We start from the raw sequence: 20,671 nt of genomic DNA on the forward strand, positions 1-20,671 counted from the left end.
TGTTTTCTATGTAGATTATCCCACCAAATGTAATCTTCACTCACAGAACAGCCTCAGAACAAAGTAGGGCACTACCTATCCCTGTGACCCTCAACTTTCTGTATCCTGACAATCTTTCTAGTGCTGCAACAGGAGGAAATGTGAATAGGGCAGAGCTGTTTCAGACATAGAAAATGGCCAACTCATCCCTTCTGCTGCTTGTGGAGGTGTTGGTAATTTAAGGTAGGGCTGAATTAAAACAACCCCAAAACGTCTAAATGGCACAATCTTTTATACTTCTTTTTCATTAGGAATGGCTTTAGTCCTGTATCTGAAAATAAAACATCTGAACACTTGACTTTTTCCCGGATCAGAAATTCTAGTAAACTAAGTTGCAGGGAAGAAGGGTAAGGTTGGAGTCATTTAAAGAAGCTGCTGTAGAAGTCGTCCCCTTTGCTTGATCCACCGTTGTTTTTGACATTTCCCCCAGGCTCCTCTGCTTTTTGTTGACAGGTTCTTAGAAAATGGGTGGTGGCTTTTTCTGAGAGCAGCATCAGATGCGGTTACATGAAAAATACACACGTAAGAGTTTTGCAGTGGATGCAGAATTGATTGGGGGGTTTTATTTTTGGTGTGGAGTGGGTCTTTATAAGCCAAGAGGTGAAAAGAACTTACTGTGTTTCAGAACAGATCAACAAGAATGAGAAAAAAATTCTTGTGGGTACAGAAAGGGAAAACCCCAGATATGCTACAAGACAAAGCAGGGAGGAGGTCGCTTTGTTAGACTGATGGTTAAGATCAGTAAGCAGCAAAGACACACAGCCAGGGCAAAATCCTGCTGGCCCAAAGGCAAAGATGGAGCAGGGAGAAGGGGAACCTGGGTATCCATGTGAGATGGACTGGTTTTGTCCGTGTTAATTTATCCTGTCTTGAGGGAAAGAGCACTGTGCTCCCCTGGGGGACAGGTCTCTGGAGGAACATCACGTGCCGCAAGCAATGTAGGTGAGGCTGCTGTCAAGGGACAATGTGACAAACAGGAACGAGTCAAAGCAACTCTTCTTTGTGCATCTGCAGTGGAGGCTGAGTCATTACCGTTCGTCACCAGCCCGACTGGTGTGTTAATTCTGGTGACAGTTGTTTTCGGGAGAGAGGACAGCTTTTGATGCCTTTTAATTCCTGAAAATAAAAGAAAAAAGGGCTGTCAAGGTAACAGGCATCCGGAGAGGCTGACTGAAAACAGTGGGTAAGGAAATAGCTTTAAGTCCCAGGGAAATGCAGCATAAAAGGGAGCTGCCACAATAACCAGGACAGTGTGGCTTGCTCCTTCACGTGTCTGAAGGAAGGGGTAAATGGCTAAAAGTTCCCATACCCAAGTTACAAATAAGGTCCAATTGCAGGACAACGCAGAAAAGTTAGCACTGCTGTTATTTTCTCTGTGATTCTTCCTACTGGGCTTCTGTCTGGTTTGAGTATTCACATCTGTATTTGTAACATCATTCATCTTGAAACTTATTCTATTCAAGCCCAAAAACCTTCCTCAACAGAGCAGAAGCCTCTTCTGAGCCACCCCTGTCCTCAGAGACTGACACCCTGGGGCAGTTTAACCATTGGCTTTCCAAGGGCTCAAGATTTCAACAGATTTTCCTGCTGTTTCAAGCAAACCATGGGCAGCAGCTGCCAATTGCCAGGAGCAGGTCTTGCCGGGAAGCTTTAAGACACTCAGTGGCTGTCTTTCCTTCAGCACTTCTCCTTTCCCTCAGTCCCAGAAATCATTTCACATGCTGGCCCCATCAGCCTCTTCAAGCTCAAGAGTTCCTGACCCTGGGAGGCAGCGCCTGGAGAGGTCCCAGCCTCCTTTGTCAGCATTCCTTCCCTCCAGACTGATGCTTCTCCTCTGCAGCTTTCATGTCTCTTACTATTCCTGTTTTCATACCTCTCTCTCTCTTGCTGATCCCCTCTTCTTCTCTGCTTTCCCTTATCACCTAATAATGGTGTTTCTTTTTATGACTTTCTCCATCTACTCAGCACCATGGCAGGAGAGCCATACTGATGCAGAGGGATGGTTTTGCTGAGCATGATAGGGAGCAGGTACCATCTAATCAGAGATGGTCCTTGCCTGAAAAAATAATTTAAAATAAGCAGAGCAAAAAAAAGGGTGAGGGTGAGTATGTCTAAAAAAGGATGAGTGACTTCCCCAAGGCTGTCGAACTGATGATTGGAAAGGCTGACCTGGAACAGAGACTAGGCAGAGCAAAAGGAATAAAATAGGTATTTCTTGAAGGGATACACCTTGGGCAGTGCAAGAGCCTGGCCGGGGCTGCACCCAAATCAAATCCAAGATGCCTCCTGGACACAAGTCTTTACACTTTTATATGTTTTGGTTCATCTACATATTAGGGTCAATTATCCAAGCACAGCTCCAGGCAATGAAGTATCAGCCCCCTGGCTTGCCCCCTTTCCCTCACCATTGTTTCTGCTTTTTGGGTACCAGTTGTCCTTGATTCTCTAGCTGGGAAGGGATTGTTTTGTCCAACTACCCTGTGAAGAGAACTTACTAACATCAAACTTGAAGTTTCAGAGTTACACACTAAGCAGCAGAGATTCTGAAAAATATATATGCTAAAACTCAAGGCATCACAGCAGGGCCAGAAACAAGTCCTCTTCTCTTGCCTGTTGGACCAAACTGTCATGTCTGTGGGGATTTGAACAAGTGTAATTTCAAAGCAAAGCCGAGTATGAGGGGGGCCTATTGGGAATGGAGTTCCTTAAGGAGTCTTGCTGCCGTGGCAGGAAAACAACCCAGTGGGCAAACCACAATGCCCCACTTAAAACCAGTCTTGGGATGGTCGTGGCTTCAACCACATCCACCTAGGAAAATATAGCTTCCCAACCCTGTCAAGGCAGCAACTCACAGGCTGTGCAACCAAGACACCTGATACGACAGTGAGGAGGAGGCATGAGCAGGTGGGATGCAGCACCACTTTCCAGGGACCCTGCACCCAGAGGAAGGCTGTGCCTGAGCTGGGAAGTGTCTTTTCACCTTCCTATAATGACCAAAGTGCTGCCATAGGATCTGCTAATGAACATGGCCTGGGCTGGAATGAGATCAGGTGCTTCAAATGGACTTGTCCCATCTTTAGTTCAAGTTGTGCAGTGCCTTGCAGACAACCCACTGGGAGAGCTTTAAAAAATCCCAACATAATAACTAGAGAAGAGCTCATTACATCTGTGACTCATCTGCCGGAAGCTGCAGCAAACACGGCTGCTGTGCTGGGAGTCTCGCTTCCAAGGGTGTGGTGACATGCAATTACTAGACTGAGTAATCACTGCTCAGTTCAGGTTTACTGTCATTACATTCTAACTTCTGATAGCAGAGCTCTGGGGGCCTGCTTGTGCTAGGCCCCACAGTGGACAGACATATATATGAAATATGCCTGAGTGGACCAATTAAGACAGCAGGACTATGCAAGGCTCAGACATTACCTATAGGCCAAACATATTTTTGTACAAATCTAGAGTACGTTAGTTTGTAGGTAAACATAACTCATAAACTGAGGGACCTGACACAAAGGAATCAACTTGCTTTATAAAGTTCAAGAAACAAAGTGACAGAGCAGACCAGTGTGATGCTAAATTAGTAGTGACAGAGATACTAAATACACCTATTGTTGGCAGACAGTAAGTTTTACTTTGGTATTGTTCTCTTGTACACTTGATCAGGAAGGTCCTTAGGTTTGGTAGTGCACCACAGACTGTGACTCGGATGAGTGTAACTGTGAGAATCATGTCCCTGCCCAGGCATCTGCCCGTGGCACAGCTGCCATCACCTATGGTTTTCCAGCTTGTCCACATGTCCATTGCTTTGGGCCACCCCAGCGTGGGTGAGAAAGGGATACCACTGCTGCCGTGCTAAGAGAAAAATTAGTTCCATGGACTAATAACAGTGAGAGAACCTGGGGGTTTCCTCATGTCACACTGTCCCTGGGGTGAAAGGGAGGTGTTGCTCTGCAGTCTGAGCAGGGTGAGTTGTTCCTCGGCTCTACCTCTGCCACCAGAAAACATCCCCATTCATATGCAAAACTTTTAACACCCCGGGCTGACAAGGCTGCCGCTGCGCAGTTATGGCACTCAGCAACAGGGGAGGGTGCAGCATTTCGAGCCTGTCCTGCCTCCTCTGCTCTCAAAACTCACACCAAAAGGACACCCCACCTCAAAGCTCATCTCAGAGTCTCAAAAGGACACCCCACCTCAAAGCTCATCTCAAAGGCTGACTGTAAAAACAAGAGGCGTCATTTCTATGAATGAGATTGTTTTCGTAAGTGCAGATGCGGAAGCTGTTACCACCAAAATATTTAGGAAACTGGTGAAAGGAAACAGTCGAGCTGTAGCGTAGGAACAGGTTCAAGCACTCGGCTCTGGCTGCACCCTGAGTTGCGTCCTTGCCACGATGCAGCACTCCCAAGAAGATTTGACTGCACCCGGAGAAGAAGATGATTCCTTTGGGGAAGGTAAAGTCATTTTTTATTAAACTAATCCTTCTTCTACTCAGACTAGAGACCAGTTACAAGCCCGGGTGGTATTTCTTGTGTAAATCTAAAGTTGTCTGTGGGCTTCAAGGTCACAGGGTGACCAGACTCTTTTTCTCCTTAGAGAATAGAGAACAAAGGGACCAGAGATACAATAAAAATACTTTCACACTGGTTCAGCAGCTTCAAGGAAGTTACTTCAGAAGAAAGCTGGGGGGACACTCAGTGTATTTTCTACAGTGGCTCCACTGTGCAAAGTAGCACACTGGGCATTCAACACTACAGGTGCAGCTGTCGTTAAAGTAGTAGAGTAGTCTTAATAGGGGCTAAAGGTGACTTGATACTTAAACTATCAGAGCAGAATTAGCGTCCTCCTCTCCAGCTGCCACAACCTGGCATAGAAAGCCGGTGTCATAATTTCTTACCCTTAAAACTGCTTCTGCTGGTGCTTAATTCCTTGTTGCTTGCATCCTGTACCATCATTTACATGCGTACTGAGTGCCATCAAGTCAAATAGCAGAAACGCCGATAAGAGGGTCCAGAGGAGGAGGAGGAAGAATCTGGCCCATGGTGCTCAATTTCTGCCGCTGCTCACTGCTCCCCTTTGCACTCGAGCCGGGGGAAGAACTTGCTCATGCAAATCTTCTCCCGGCCCCTAGCCCTCCATAGTTTCTAAGGGAGGTGAAGGCACAAAGAGCTGCCTGGATCCACTCCAAAGACTGTGAACCTTTAAACTCACTTTCAGCACAGCTTCAGCAAGCCTCATTTAAACAAAGCTCAGCTGCGGTTGGTATGGAAAACTTAGCAATGAATAGTGCCAAATCTAGTTATCTGAGCCCCAGTGAAAGGCATCAGCTCAGAAAAGAAAGCAGTTTCAATGATGTTCTCTCTGTACTCAAATACATTTCTCACGTCTCTATGCCCCCACTTCTCACCCTGTTTCCCAGTCTGGGCTCAGAAGGGCAATGAATTTGCAGAAAGGAGAGGTCAGTGCATTTGCATTGTGGAAGAAAACCTGATAGTCTAGGAAAGACCTCATGCCAGTGGGTAAATCAACTGGCATTGAAAGTACCCCATTGCATTTTCTGCATCCTGAATTCAACACAGGTGGATGCTGCTTCCCAGGATAATCATCCACATGCTCTAACTTGATATGGACATTTGCAAGTGCTCTGAAGACCCAGTGGGTTTTTTAGCTTCTCTGCTGTTTCTGAAACCTTTAGCCCATGTTCCTAATCAGAAATGTAGAAGGGAAGGCGAGAAATGTAAGCAGGTTAGTTGACATATATATTGTGTCATCTGAAGGGAATGATACACCACTTCAAAAATCTGTTCCAGCCTCTCAGCTAAGTTGTTTCTGGCAGGGCTGATCCAGAAACAGCTAGAGGAGGCTCTGCTTTTCAAAGGCAGGAACATTTTTAAAACCTCTGCATGACCCTTCTTGGAGCAGGAGGTCGGAATAGATGATCTTCTGAAGTCCCACCCCACCTGAGGTATCCTACAAGTCTATGGCTTGGTGACATCCTCTTCAACTCACCTGCATGTAACTGGGAACAGTTGTATCCTAGCTGCTCTCTCAGACAGAGGGATTGTTGGCTCCCAAACCTGCCAGCTGGAGAGTCCAAACAACACAGGCACAGTGCTAGACTTCCCCTTCAGCCCCCTCTCCTCTCTCTTGAAGGGGTTAGCAAGGAAACATTAACTTTTTGGCTGCTATTTCGGGAGTGCTGTTGACCCTGGACAAGGCAGTGCTCTCCCTCGGGCTGGGTGGGATCCGAGCAGGGAGGAGCAGGGCCCGTTTCGGTCACAGGGCAGCCCCCGCCCCACTCATGCTGCAGACTCGGGCGCCAGCCAAAATTTAGTCGCAGCCAAAGCTTAGTCGCAGATTTTCAGGCCAGATGGAGGCATTTGTCAGGCACTGAACTTCCAGCTCAGTGCAGACCTCAGCTCTTAGGGCATGGGCTATTTTTTATTATTTTCCACATCCAGCTTGATTTGGAAAGTGATGATGGCAAATCTCTGTCCATCTTTGAAACTCATCCCAAGGCTTAGATACCATCACAGTTAAAGACAGCTACATTTTATTTCTTCTAGCACTGATCTGTCTACTGTTTTGGAGTTAGTTTTCCCTCCTGTCCAGGAGAGCTAAGGTCTCACTATTGTTTGTGCATATAAAAATCTCATGTAACTATCATGAATATCTGAATATTCAGACCACTCTTATCTTTTGCTAAGCAGACTGTTATCAATGACTGTTTCCTTATGAAGTTTTAATCTGTTAAGCATTTTCATGTTTCTTGAGACCAGTCCCTTGGAGAGATGTGGACACCAGCATGGAGCCCACTGCTCCAAAACTGTTAGACCAGGGAAAAATCCAGAAGTTACATGATATGTGTACTCATGCTTTTAAAGTATATATGTTATATATCAGGATCAGTTCAAGGATCTGCTAAAGCACTTTCAGGTTGCAGTATCACATGAGGGTCTGCTCTTCTCAGATTTTTCTCTTTAATCTCAAGTCTTTCAGAGTCAAATTTCTCAAGACAAAGTCAATGCTATCCTGTCAGAATGGCTTATCTCCCTTGCTCCCAGCTATGCCCATAGTAAAGCAGATGAATCTATCTCACTTCCTCAATTAGCCTGTTTTCCACTTCTCCAGACATCGTGCCATCTGCATACTCAGTCAATCACTGTTTAAAATTTCCTTTCAGGTCACTGGCATACAAATAGTTCAGTCCCATAGCGAAGAACCAATCTTTGTATGTCCTCCTTAGAAACTGGCATCCTTGAGGATTTCTCACCTGGATTATGTATATAAAGATCTCATGCAGCAGCAAGTTTTATTTCTTCCTAAAGTCTGAGTACACTATCAATACAATTATTTTCTTTAAAATCCTAATGATTGCCACTGATTGTACTCCATCTCTTCTAATTTTGTTTATATGACTTCTACATCAGCTGTTCCTTGACGAGGCCAATACCACTGCCAGGCTATCACATCATTGGTGACACAACATTAAATTACAGCTCTCTGGAATTCTTCTGGTGTTTCAAGTTTTCTGAAATACCAACATGAAGTTCCTAGTATAACTCTTCTCAAAATTACGGTTTTAAATAATCTTCTGGGAAAGATCAAGGGGGAAATACTTTCCCATTGATGTAGACTGCCAGATGACACTGATGTTTTCCCATATGCAAACCAAAACATTTATTGAAAACTTTTGTGTTTTCTTCAGTATAATTTATAATTCCACAATTTTCATTTACTTGTGCTTCAATAGGCATTGTTTTTCCTTACTATACATTGAAATCTCAAGTCACAGAGCTGGGTGTGACAAAATAGGTTAAAACTATCTTCACAAAAATGCAATAGGTATTCAAATCTTCAAAATGTTCATCCTCAAAGAAACTTTGTTAGCTCTTTCCCTTGTTTTGTAATAACAGTGCCTTGCACTGACATGGTGCCCTCTCCTTCAGAGGTTTTGCAGAGATTTTGCTAGTGACTGTGCTTAGGTTCAATGAAGCACAACTCCCTCTCCTCTGCACCATCATCAGTGTTGAACAGGGCACAGCTGCAGTGTGCAAAAGTTTCAAAAAGAAATCATTTTAACCTTTTGAAAGCACAGCGACTGATAGGTTTAATTTCTTTTAAGTCCTACTCACTGCGTTAACTCAAAGCAAGAATCTTCAGTTACTCTTACAATTTGGTTAGGTCAAAACACCCACTTTGGGGAAAATGCTGTTTAATTTTTAGTGACTCTAAGTGCCTGAGATTTTGAAGTTATATTTCATTCAAAAGAAATTCCTTTCACTAGCACTAGGCTTCCCCTCATCACTGCAGCCTGCAGTGATGGTGTGGATTTTCCCTGACTCTAAGATGAGGAACCAAGCCCAGAAAGTGAGGGAGATTTGAGCAGGAGTCAGCTCTCTTGGCAGACTCTGGTTTCCCTGGGAGGAGAGCTGAGGGCTCACATGGAGATGTGATGTCACTGCACCAGCACAGCTTCTGACTGGGATGAGAGCTCAGCACAGCAGGAGCTCCTAGATCAAGGGGACACATCCATGAGCAGAATTTGCAACCAGTCAGCAAACATGGCTAGCATATCACAGAATCATAGGATATGGTGAGTTGGAAGTGATCCATCAGGATCATTGAGTCAACTCCTGGCCCTGTACAGGATACCCCCAAGAGTCACACCATGTGCCCAAGAGTATTGTTGAAATGCTTCTTGAGCTCTGCCAGGCTGGTGCTCTGACTACTTCCCTGGGGAGTCTCTTCCAGCACCCAAGCACCCTCTGGGTGAAGAACCTCTTCTTGATAGCCAACCTAAACCTCCCCTGACACAACTTCATACAGTTTCCTTGGGTCCTGTCACTGGTCACCGCAGACAAGAGATCATTGCCTGCCCCTCCTCTTCCCCTCACAAGGAAGTTGTGACTGCAGTGAGGTGTCTCCTCAGTCCTCTCTTCTCCAGGCTGAACAAACCAAGTGACCTCAGCTGCCCCTCATATGGCTTCCCGTTAAGGCCCTTCACCATCTTTGTAGCCCTCCTTCGGATGCTCTCTAGTTTAATATTTTATACTGTGTCACCCAGACCTGTCCCCAAGCACTGGAGGTGAGGCTGCCCCAGCTCAGAGCAGAGCAGGACAATCCCCTCCCTTGCCTGGCTGTGATGCTGTGCCTGATGCCCCCCAGGACAGGGTTGGCCCTCCTGGCTGCCAGGGCACTGCTGACTCAGATTCACCCTGCCATCAACCAGGTCCCTTTCCACAGCGCTTCTCTCCAGTCTCTCATTCTCTAGACTATACACACAACCAGGGTTGCCCCATCCAAGGTCCAGAATCCAGCACTTGCCCTTGTTGAACTCCTTACAATTGCTGATTGCACAGTCCTCTAATTTGTCAGGGTCTCTCTGCAGGGCCTCTCTGCCCTTGAGGGAGTCAACAGGTCCTCCCAATTTAGTATTGTTGGCAAACTTGCTTGGTATTCCTTTGAGAATTAGGTCCAAATATTTTGTTAGCACTGACCACCATATCCAAACTGTGAATGCACAGGAAAAGTAGAAATCAAGCTGTGATTTATTGCAGATCTTTTAATGCTGCTCTACACTGATCTTTCCTCACACCTCCACTTCCCACCTCCTGTATATGCTCTCTGGTTGTACATGGGGTAACCATAACCTCCCACAGACACAAAATCCCATCAGTGTTTCCAAAGAATGGGGGGAACACCCCACATTCCATCTTTTTCATTACATTCATTAAGTGTCTGCTCCAGTTCAGTAGACCAGCACCCCACTTTAGATGGTGCACTGCACACTGTCAGAGTCCTAGGGCCCTTTCCTTGCCCAGGACTGAGATGCTGCTTATGGCATACAGATACATTCCAGCACTGCTGCCCATCAAGGCTCCCAGGAGAACATTAACTGCATCAAATGTTTAAGGTGTGCTTCAAAAATGCACCAGATGCCTTTATATCCTTGTAAAGCCTGCCTGTCTTTTATAAGAGAGAAAAGAGCTTTAGTTCTGGGGTTTGGGACCAGCTTTGAGGCTTAGTTGAAATGAAAGGTAGCTGCTGTACATGGTTATGTGTACTGCCTGCACATAATGAGGTTAGAGATGTTACAGAAAACTGAGGATAAAGCCTTAGATGTTGACTTATAGTTGAGACTATTCAGCAATAATTCAGGTTAAGCAACTTTTCTCTTTCCCTAAAGCAATACTAGACACTGTGTTTTTCTCGGACATACAACTGCAGTTGCTTGTCAAAACGTCACACGGGGACATGCATGTCACAGCTTGTCTGTGACCCATGGGACCAGGTTTCTTTCCATGTTGTATCTAGCCCTGCTTTGGTGAGACCCCTCAGATATAACCCCTCCCCACAGAGTGCATCAAAGTGGTGCAAATTTTAGAGAATTATGTATTTTAAGGATACTGATGTGTTCATATCAGGATGGTATTCCAGCAGATGCCCTACCTCAGAGATATGTAGAGATACTGTTTTTCCTGTGTTTTCACCCCCCAAAAATTGACATGGCTACTTTTTATCCAGCATACGAGCTCCCAGTACTTCAGGAGGCTGTTGTAAGGATGAGCAGCCTTGCAGTGTATCAAGCATGGGATCTTCTTCCTAACTGGTGGGAGACTGCAGATCAGTGTCCTGAAAATGTTTACAAGTCCCACCAGCCCTACTTGTCCTTTTGGCTTATCTCACATTCCTGGAGAAAGTGTGTGCTATACTCCCTGCAGCCCAGAGGATGAGAAGTCCCATCACCAAGGCAACAGTGTCTGCTTCATCTAGATAAATGGATTGTAGTGAGATATTTGGCCTATGAACTCAGATTGAAGCACCTTTCTGCAAGAGCATGATCAGACCTATTTAACATGCAGGACAAGGATGGCAAGGAAAAAAGGGTACTGTCGTATGGAGCATTTTTGTTATTCCTATTTACACTAAATGCTCCACTCACCTGCTTCTTGCAGCTGCTTCATTTTGGTTGTGGTCCATGGGCGGACACAGAGTTATGCAGACGGGGGAGAGAGCTTTTTGTGGTCAGAGGAGTCAGTGTGAGACGCCCATCCCCACCCCAGGCGCCCCCACACTGACCCACCCGCAGTGCTCTGGCACTTCCAGCTGTCGTGGGCAGCTGGAGAGTTATTTTTAACAGGGCATCATACTCCATATATGAAGCAGAAAAGTTTGAGCCCATGAGGCCCAAATAATTTTTTTAAAAAAAGATTGAAATGAGAGACACTTTCTGCTTTGTTCTCTCCCAATTTTTTAATTAAAGACCTTTGATCTTTTCGGTGTTTCCTTCTCCGTTTCTAGAAGGCAGTTTTTTGGTTCATATCTGTTGACAATATTTCTAGATCGCTAATAATAACAACAGCGAGGGGAAAATCCAGGTCGAATAAACAAGTGGCATTTAACCAGCCCTCAGAGAAAAGAAGAAGGTGTGTACAAGTAGCGAGAAACCACTGATCAGGTGTGCTTGGGGCGCCTTCTAAGCTTGCAAAACAAGTGTCGCACCAAAGGCTGAAGCAACATTGCCTTTCTTTTCACACATTTTTCCCCTCCTGTTTTTTTATATAGCATCTTTACAAAGTTCCAAGAAACACAAGCTTTTTGTTGCTCAGTCCCGTCATTAAATTCACAAAATAAATGTGTCTTGGCTAACGTGAGTGGGTGGCGTAAACAACTTCACCCCTTTAATAATTCGAGGCACAGCTCAGCCGCCTGTGAAATGAGCTTCCGCCTGCCTGGATGCTGAACCAAAGCCTTGTGGTGTACCATGGGTGTAACAGGCATAAAACAACCCGGTCAGGAAGTGCAGAGTTAAAAGGCGAGGAGTGAAAACAGTCTGTGTGCATGGGTGAGGGGGGGGAGAGAGAGGGAGAGAGTAGTCAAGCACTTGACAATGTCACAGAGGCACTAAAAAGTTGATGGTGGGAAGATTTCCCAATAGTAGAATTTCTCCTATATCTCAGCATTGCTCATGGGGTTGAGGGGTGTTGTCAGGCCACAAAGAATTTTAAGCAGTGTGTTGTTGATCTGGCATCCGGGAGCAGGGAAATGGTTTGAAGCAAAGGCTTATGCTGTGAAAGAGTCCCTGATATTCCTGTGTCTTTGGCAACCAGAAAACAGGTGAAACAGAACTGCTATGGAAATCCTGAGCATAAAAGGCTTCAAGCTGCATAACTTATGGGGGCTGGCATTGGCTCACTCTGATTTAATTGCGGGTAGTCTGGGAGTTGGAAAGTTCAGAGATGCAGAGATTGGAAATACCTTGAGTTGATAAAAAGGTTGGAAGACAAGAAGTGAAGTAGAAAGATAGGAAGCCATAGAGAGTGAGAAAATAAACTGGTATTTTGGGGAAAAGCCCACTGTGACCAGCCCTTGCCTGAACAGATTGTAGTGGATAAATACATCTGGCTGCACCCAAACTGAGGCAGTTTGAATGACCTCTGTTCCAGCCTTCTCTGAGATTTAGTGTTCTAGCTTCTCAAACTGGTTACCTTATGTTCCTCTTAGTCAGTAGTGAGTGTGTGTGAGAAGGAGGGAGAGCAAGGGTGGAAACCCCTCCAGGTGCCACTTCAGGGCATGGAAATAGGGATCCTTCACTGCTGGAAGACCTGGGCTCTTTCGCTGACCATGGCAGTCCCCTGGTGCTAGCCTGGCAGCAGTGGGCACAAATATGGCTGATGCCTGTCATTTACAGCCCAGCATTCCCACCCACAGGGCAACAGGAGGCAGATCCACTGCAGGAGACTCACCTTTGTGATTACAGGTTCGAGGAGGAAGCCCTGCAGCAGCTGCTTACCATTAAAGTCATATTTACTTGAGCTTTGCCTCTAACCAGGCTCCAGTAGCTAAGGTAATGCCCACACTGGCCTGGGTTAGGTTCCCCCAGTGCACAGTGATGCTTTTAGCTATGCCCCACTGGGAAAACTGCCTGCACTTGGTGCTACTTTTTGTTGGACCGTGGTGGGGGGAGCTCAGCACCAGGCTGCTCCTGTAGCATCACTAACCTGCCCTTTACTGCCCATGTCATGGCATTGTGTGAGCCTGCCTACAATTAAACACAACCCATTCCACAGAGAAGAAAAGACACTCAGAATAGTCCAGTGAAATAAATGCTTGAGCCCAAAATCCCAGGTGAAATGACCACCCTGGGAAGCAAACCCCAAAACTGCCCCAAAAACTCAGAGCTCTCTGAGGTGCCTATAGAAGTGCACACAAGGGCTTGCAAAAGCTCCCCTTTCATCACACCAGGCTGCTCCCCAGGCCAGCCCTGCCTTCCTGCCCTCCCTTGCCCAGCCTGAGGGGAAGTGACCTGCAATGATGAGCTTTTGTGCAACTCATCCTTTCTTCATGCTGTATAACGCCAGAGTGAAAAGCCCCCAGCCCTCCTCACTCCCTGAGGAGTGCACCTATGGTTCAGGTATGGCAGCAGATGAGTGGTATCCAGGAGGTTCCCTGGAGGGGTGTCACAGCCACCTGTACCAGAAGAGAGAGGGACAGCCTCTCTGAGGGGCTAGGCATGATGGCTAAAAGCTCTGTGAATATATTCAATATATGTCATTAACATAGACATTAAATTTTCAAGGATGCCTGCAGGACCTCAGGGAGATGAGCTTATAAAATCTCACACGAGCCCCATGGCTTTCACAAATTTGTGATTAAGATGCCAGTAGCTAACAAGGTTGGCCAGCATTCAGGCTCCATGGCATAAATGGAGCTTTGTTCACATCCTTCTCATTTCATGGTAGCTCAGAGCAGAGGAAGAGCTCTGTTGTGAACATGGATATCGTCTTCAAGGCACTGTGCTCTTTTTAGCAGTCGGTTGTGACTGTGTAGAAGTGCAGTTTGCCAACTGAGAGCTCCTGTAAGTTTTGGAGTCCTGCTCACTGCCCTCACACTGAAAGAACAGATTTCCTTTTCTTGAGGGTCTTGGCGAAGAGAGATTCTTTATAGATGTAGATAGATTTGAAACCAGATAGCATCTCTGAGATCCTTCTACAAACACATGCAAGGAGTGCCACACTAGCTATCCTAGCACACACTTAACAAGGGAGGCTCTTTTTTTTTATTGAGAGGGGTGGGAATGTTGAAAAGAATCCATACAAAATATTCTCAAAGAAAAAGAAAGCCACAGGAGGAGCAGAGTACTCCAGCACTGCTGAGCTCAGCTCTGGAGTTGGATGTCAGTAGTTGTTTTTTTCTAATTTCCCCATTGAAACGCAGGCAGCTCAGGAGGTCCTGATGTGCTCTGCCTCTTCTGTCACTCTGGGGAGCTTCCTGCCCACTCTATTCCTAATGCCTGTTGTGAGCCAAGGAAGAGTTAGCTTAATCAGCAACACCAGCCTCTGAGTACAGCCAAGTTGTTGTCATTAATCACTTCAAGAATCACTGCACTGAAAATAGTACACAGGGTCAGATGTTCAAAAACTGGCATGGTTTCACTGGTGTCATTTTAACCTCAGCCACAAAGCCAGAGCACACCCCTAAAGAAACACTTCTTATTTGCTTTATGTATTATTTGTGAATTTTAAATCCACTCACACAAAGCTGCTCTTCACCTTTCCTAGAAGAAGTAACTGCTATGAGTGGTCAGTCACCTCCAGGTGAAGGCAGGCTGGACCAACAAGGAACATGTAACACCCCCAAGAGATGCCTGGGGGTACTGGTCTGAGGGTTTGGTTGGAGCTTCTCTGTGCTACAGACCACCCCCTCTCCCTTGGAATCTCAGTCCAAATATTTGGCAGATGCACTTGGGGCTCATTACATTACAGAGGCAGCATGTTCACTGCGCTCCCCCGAATGGCATTTTGTGTGTGCTGCACTTGTTTTGTATTTGCTATATTTAAGCCACAGAAATATGTGCTGGGGAGGAAAAAGAGGGAAGTGGTGGTATCTTGGAGGCAGGGAGGGAATGAAAATAATTTCTCAAAGCTGCAGTCCTCTGTGCAGAATTTTGGCCCACAAGAAGGAAAGAGAAGCATGGTCTCTACACCAAGGACCTCGCTGGGTCACCCATACTGCAGTTTATCTGGGAATGATTACAAGGCAACTCTGGTGTTACACTAACGTAACTAAGGATGGAAGTTGCTTGGAGCCTTTGCACCTGAGGACTCCTTCTGGGTTTCTATTATGAAACTGCCCTGTTAGGGACATGCAGGAAGACAGGTGTGCAGCACTGCAGGATTCATACATGAAACTAGATTTTTGAACATGTCTGGCATTATTTGCTCCTTTGCTTCCTGCTTCCATCCCAGCCTTTGTAGCCTTCTTCTACCTGACCATCACTTTCCCCAGACCATGCTCATCACCCCTGCAGCTCCTCCCCTTATTGCCATGACCTGTGGGGCTCACAGAGCAGCAGGAAGGCAGGGCCTGTCTCTACGCTGCTGCTGGGGGTCACAGCAAGGCAGGCCAAAGTCCTGGGTACTCCTGACTTGCTCTTTCAGTCATGGACTTAGGATACCTTTGATGTTTGCTATAGTGTCTTGCCCCATATAATACAATCTTTCATGATCCTTGGTCCTTCCAGGAGTGTTGTCTGCTTCATGCATTGGGTGGAGGAGAACCAGGGTGTGCTTGGGCATGGATAAAGAAAAGTTTTCTTCTCCTCTGTGCTTTGGAGCTTGCCTAAAATTTGCCTCTCAAGTGCAGGTGAGGGTACAGGGGGAGTACGAAGGTGGACATGGGCTGGGGCCACATTTTAACTGTAGTTCTGATGTCAGCAGCAAATTTCAGCAGCAGACATTACTGCTTGATAACACGGGAAGAAATGGGCACAGTCCTTAAGAGAACCCCAAACAGATTCAGACTCTCAGCCTGCTGTCAGGACGGATGGTGAAGGTTGTGGCAGGAAGACAGGTCAGGGCATTTGAGAGCCAAGAAACAAGAGGCAAGATACTACCTAATAATTCCAAAGGATCCCAATGAGGAAGTTAGGAACATACTGATTTTCTGTCTACAAAGCTGAATCCATTCCTGGAGATGGTCTAACAGGGCCTTCTTGATCGTAAGGATGTTGTTTGTACTGAGACAGGCAGCCCTGAGCAGGAATCTCCCATACTGCAGACCCATGGAAAGCAATGTGTTCCACTCCCTGTACTTGTCTGGGCAAGTTGGTTTCATGGCTGTCCAGCAGCAGGACTTCAAGCCAGCCCATTATGAGCAGCATGGATGACATTGTCCTGCAGTCATGCTCCCAAAAAGCAGGCTGCTAGTGCCAAACCTCTCTCCAAGTCTCCAATTCCTCCTATAGTAGCTTTGATCATCCCATAGTGTAGCTGACTTCCAGCCATCCAGGAAAGCAAAAATTAGTTTCCAGCAGTTTTTCAGGTGCCTTAACTAGAAAACAAGGAATGATTTTCAATAACAAGAGATGAGGGAAAAGTACGGCTAGAGCTGCAGTACTAGAAACGCCATCCACGCTCTTGGTGTGCACTTAAGAGCGGCTCAGCCAGCACTGGTTGCTAAGCAGTCTGAGAAACTGGAATGTGCTGCTCCCTCCAACCCTGCATGAACATTGCCACAAAAAATGTACCCAGAAGAGGCATCAGTGCTGGTTTTGCAAGAGGTTCTGGGGGAAAAAAATGCAATTGGTGGCTCCTTCGTCCTGTTCCCCCAAGTTATATACCTGAGGATAGGTAGGGTGTATGCTTGTGCATGTACCTTCTGAACATCAACTGCTGCCAGAGGCACAGGCCATTGTGGGAAGTGTTCTTGATCTGAAGGTAGCTATTTCAGACCACCCCAAATGCAGCCAGGTATGGCAAACAGATAAAAGAAGGATTACCTAGGGAAAGTATTATCTCTGCAGTACATCAAAAGCTAAAGGTGACTCCCTTTTCTGTCCCTGGCCATCTCCCTCTATATCCATAGCTGTTCCTTGGCATACCAAGTATGTCCTGACCACCATGACACAGGACACAACCACTGCATCATGCTTTGGTCATTTCCAAAGATGCAGCTGTGCTGAGCATCTGGCCAGAAGTCCCAAATGCAATTTGTTCCTGAATCACTGCAGAAGATCAGCACTAGTAACTTTTCCCCACAAAGTGCCACAGAGCAGCAAATGGAAAGACTTGCAAAAGCACCATCATGAGAAATGAGGAACTTGAGGGTAGAGCAGCAACACAGTGATGGGAAGTAAAAGGGGGGAAATGATTGCACAGTGGTTAGCGGAGAGAAAAACAAGTGGGTATCCAGCTCTTCTAAAAAGAGAGCAAAAAGTGTTACAAGATGACAATGAATGTCCAACAAACTAGACAGAGAAGGAATAAGGAATGGAGTCAATCCAAAGAGCAGCATGGGCAGGGTGCAGTAGGAGAATTGTGGCAACATTTTAATATGTAGAATTGGAAAGAGTAATGGCAAACTTGCATACAGTAAGAATATTAAAGCTCACGTCTTGCCCAGATGGCTCATGGCAGGGGTCAGGGTCTTTTTCCCTCCCCTAAAAGCTTTCCCAAGTGATGGTTCCAAGCACCTGCCATATTCCCCACTCTCAAATACGACCATTCACTTAATGTTTTGGACCAAGATCCCTAGGTAAGAGCAGTCAGGTTTGCATCCTGTGTTCCCACGGAAGACTTCCCTGTGTGTGATCCCTGCTGGAGATATCCTGTGGGCTGTCCATCGGCTATATGAAGATGCCTTGTGCATCCCTTTTAAGCATGGGAGTTACAGAGAAGGACAGCAAAGACAAGTTACATCGGGCAAAAAACAGGTATTAATTGTCTTCCATAAAGGCTAGGGCAGGCCAGATCTACCTCAGACACCCAAAGCTCAAAGCTGTGGTCTGCCCAACCATCCCCCCACCTCCTTTGGTCTCTTGCTCCTCTGAACATGCCAACAAGAGACCTCCATGCAAATTGCTGTCTGCACGGTCTGCTGAGCATTGCCACCCACCACCAGTCCTTGCTTTCAGGTGAATGAAGTCACCCAGGCCTGAGCTAAGTCTTTGGATCTGCATAACAGACAAACATCCCCACAGCAAGCAGGGAAATTTCAACAATATCCCACTTATTCAGAGAGGTCCACACAGAGCCTTCCCGCACAGTACCTTCTGGAGGAAAGAGAGTTTCCCCTGGACCTCTGTCCAGACTATTGAGTTGTGCTCCCCTTTCCCGGTTTGTCTAAGTCTGCAATGGACCTGAAATCATGCTGCTCTCTTGATTCAGGGGATTCAGTGGACTGGAGTCTGTGTGGCAATCAGAAAAGGTGAAGTACTTCTCAATGTATCCACTCCCCCCAGAGCAATGTGTAACTGATGCATATCAGCCAGAAAATCCTGCTCAGCCCTTTCTAGAAGCTTTCTGAGTGCCTGGGAGGAGCAGAGCATTTAGGTATTCTCAGACTATAATCTCTTCTCTGATAATCCTGATTTACTCTTTGGCCTGGAAGGCAAAGGCTAATAGAAAGCAAAGTGCTTCGGCAAAGTTCAGCAGGTAATTTAGTAGCTCTGGTTTAGTTGTCTCAAATATGATATGGGGTTACCGTTGCTAAGAATTAATGTTTGTGAAGGTGCACTGGAGCTGTCACAGAGATCCAAGTACACCATAATTGTCAATTACTGCTTTGAAAAGGTCACTGTTTTCTGGAGACAAAGCTAAAATCAGCTGTTGTGACTTAGAATTTCACTGGGGACACTCATGATGACCTATTTTTAACATAACAGATTACGCTGCAATACCGTGAATAATTTATAGGCATAGTAGCATGATCAAGCCACAATACAATGGCAGCTTCAGTTCCTGCCTGATGATGGAGGGAGACAGAGCTCTCTGGCAATTTCCACTGAATTAGCAAACAAGACACACGTGGAATGACTGTCCCAGCCTTTCAAAAGCATGTGTGTCAGGATGAATACATGTCCAGAAGGACTAAGTGGGGCAAAGATTTTATCTAGAGCATCCATAAACCTACTCAGTCTCCCAGCTGTTTCAACAAGCACTGGGGCAGAGAAGTGGGAGTATATGTAGGGCTTGGTGTGATGGGGAAGAGGAGAGTAGTCTTCTGCATTTGCTATGCTAAACTATATTGAGAAACCAAGAGAAACAGCTCATACATCCCTATCATATGTATTTGCATAGGATAGAGGATATTTCCTGGAAAGAGGAGGCTGCAATATGAGTGAGGTAATTTGCATTCGCAACCTGAAGTTCAAAAAATCTGCAAGATAAGATCCAAAAGGCCAGAGGGAATTGGTAACAATTGACCAGAACTGTAGGAGGCTCCAGGTTGAAGTAAGATGTTGCAATTAGTCTATGGCACTGAAAACCTTTAACAAATTATCCAGGCTTCCACAGTGAGAGCTGCCACCCCCTAAAAGGCTGAAATGGACTCAAACACATATTAAGTGTGCATGATGAGACATTTATAGCTTTCAGCGTTGCCACAAATATTTCCTCTCCTCTTTCCCTGGCATTCCATAGCCCAAAGTGCACAGCTGCTTTTTCCAGAAAGCGATTCCTCTGCCTTTGCCTCAGAGTTCACATCCTATGTGACACACATGAAATGGGGCAATAGTTGATTCAGTCAGAGATGTAGAAAGGTCACCCTTAAAATTTTGCCTTGGAGCTACAGCAGTGACACTGTGTTGGCAACAGTCTCTAGACATTTTCTAGTGGAGAAATGGGTGCCTCTGAACATACCACAGCCATGATTGCTGTAGAGCCCATCTGAACTCAGAAACCTTGGAAACGGCCTGTAAGCCCCAGAGGTCTACACACCAGTGTGAAGAGCATCTTTCTCTGCTTTTATTAAATCTGGAGTAATTTTCTCCCATTTCTACTTTCTAAGGCTACAGGGTTTATTTTCGGCATACAATATAAATAACTCTTGTTCATTATTCCTGCTGAAAATTACTTAAGATGATAGGTCATCTGGAATTGGCAGCTTAGATTTTTTATTCAGGGACAGTTTTGAGGGTTGTTTTACATGCACAATGCTCTTTAAAAATCTAGCTTTGTCTTTCTTGTAATTTGCTTAACTTCTTCATAGAGTATCATCCTCTGTGTGACCAGTAAGTGTACTCAATGAAAACATTTGCAATCGAAGCGATGAGTGTACCTATCCCGACCCAAATGGGGATATGGGGAGGGTATCTGCATTGACATCTCAAGCCCCTTTCCAAATCGTGTCCATTTACCAACCTCATAGATTTGCCAGGGATTCCCTCTGCCCCTCACTCCCTCTCCCTCCTCCAAAAAAGAACCCCTTGCAGCTGTTAAAGAGGCACAAGGGAGAGCTTGTTGAAGGACCCTACAACAGCTTTAAATGCTGGCAGAGGAACAGCAAATCGTATAGAAAATACAACGTGTGTTTGGTACTTCTGTTGGCTGATGTAAAGCCCAGTATTAAAAAAGTCACAGAAGAGAAATGAAGAAGTCTTAAGGATAGCAAAAAATATATGCAAAATCCATATCTCTCTAGATAGATCTATTGATAACAAATAGGAGTATACATTTTGGAAGGAAGACTAAATTTGAAGAAAATACTTCACAGTCTCTGGGAAAACACGGTATTCTTGCCTTTTTTCCTTGAGGTAACAGAAAAGATTCTTAAAGATCCATTCATTGCAATGTTCTTTCATTTATATTCGCCTTTAACTGCTGTCTTCAAGCCCGCCCAATATCCAAATTTAGAG

At 45.7% G+C, this 20,671-nt stretch overlaps 1 long non-coding RNA gene across 1 annotated transcript; it reads right to left on the bottom strand.

Annotated features, from left to right (window-relative positions):
• Window positions 1–580: 580 nt before the first annotated feature.
• On the bottom strand, window positions 581–5,159 carry LOC148225371 (uncharacterized). The gene is made up of 2 exons (XR_015806444.1): window positions 4,931–5,159; window positions 581–1,155 (listed from the first exon to the last, which is right to left on the bottom strand). It is a non-coding gene; the product is annotated as an uncharacterized LOC148225371 (long non-coding RNA).
• Window positions 5,160–20,671: the final 15,512 nt, after the last annotated feature.

The sequence above is a fragment of the Sturnus vulgaris genome, chromosome 1, assembly GCF_052056855.1.
Source record: "Sturnus vulgaris isolate bStuVul1 chromosome 1, bStuVul1.hap1, whole genome shotgun sequence".
NCBI lineage: Eukaryota > Metazoa > Chordata > Aves > Passeriformes > Sturnidae > Sturnus > Sturnus vulgaris.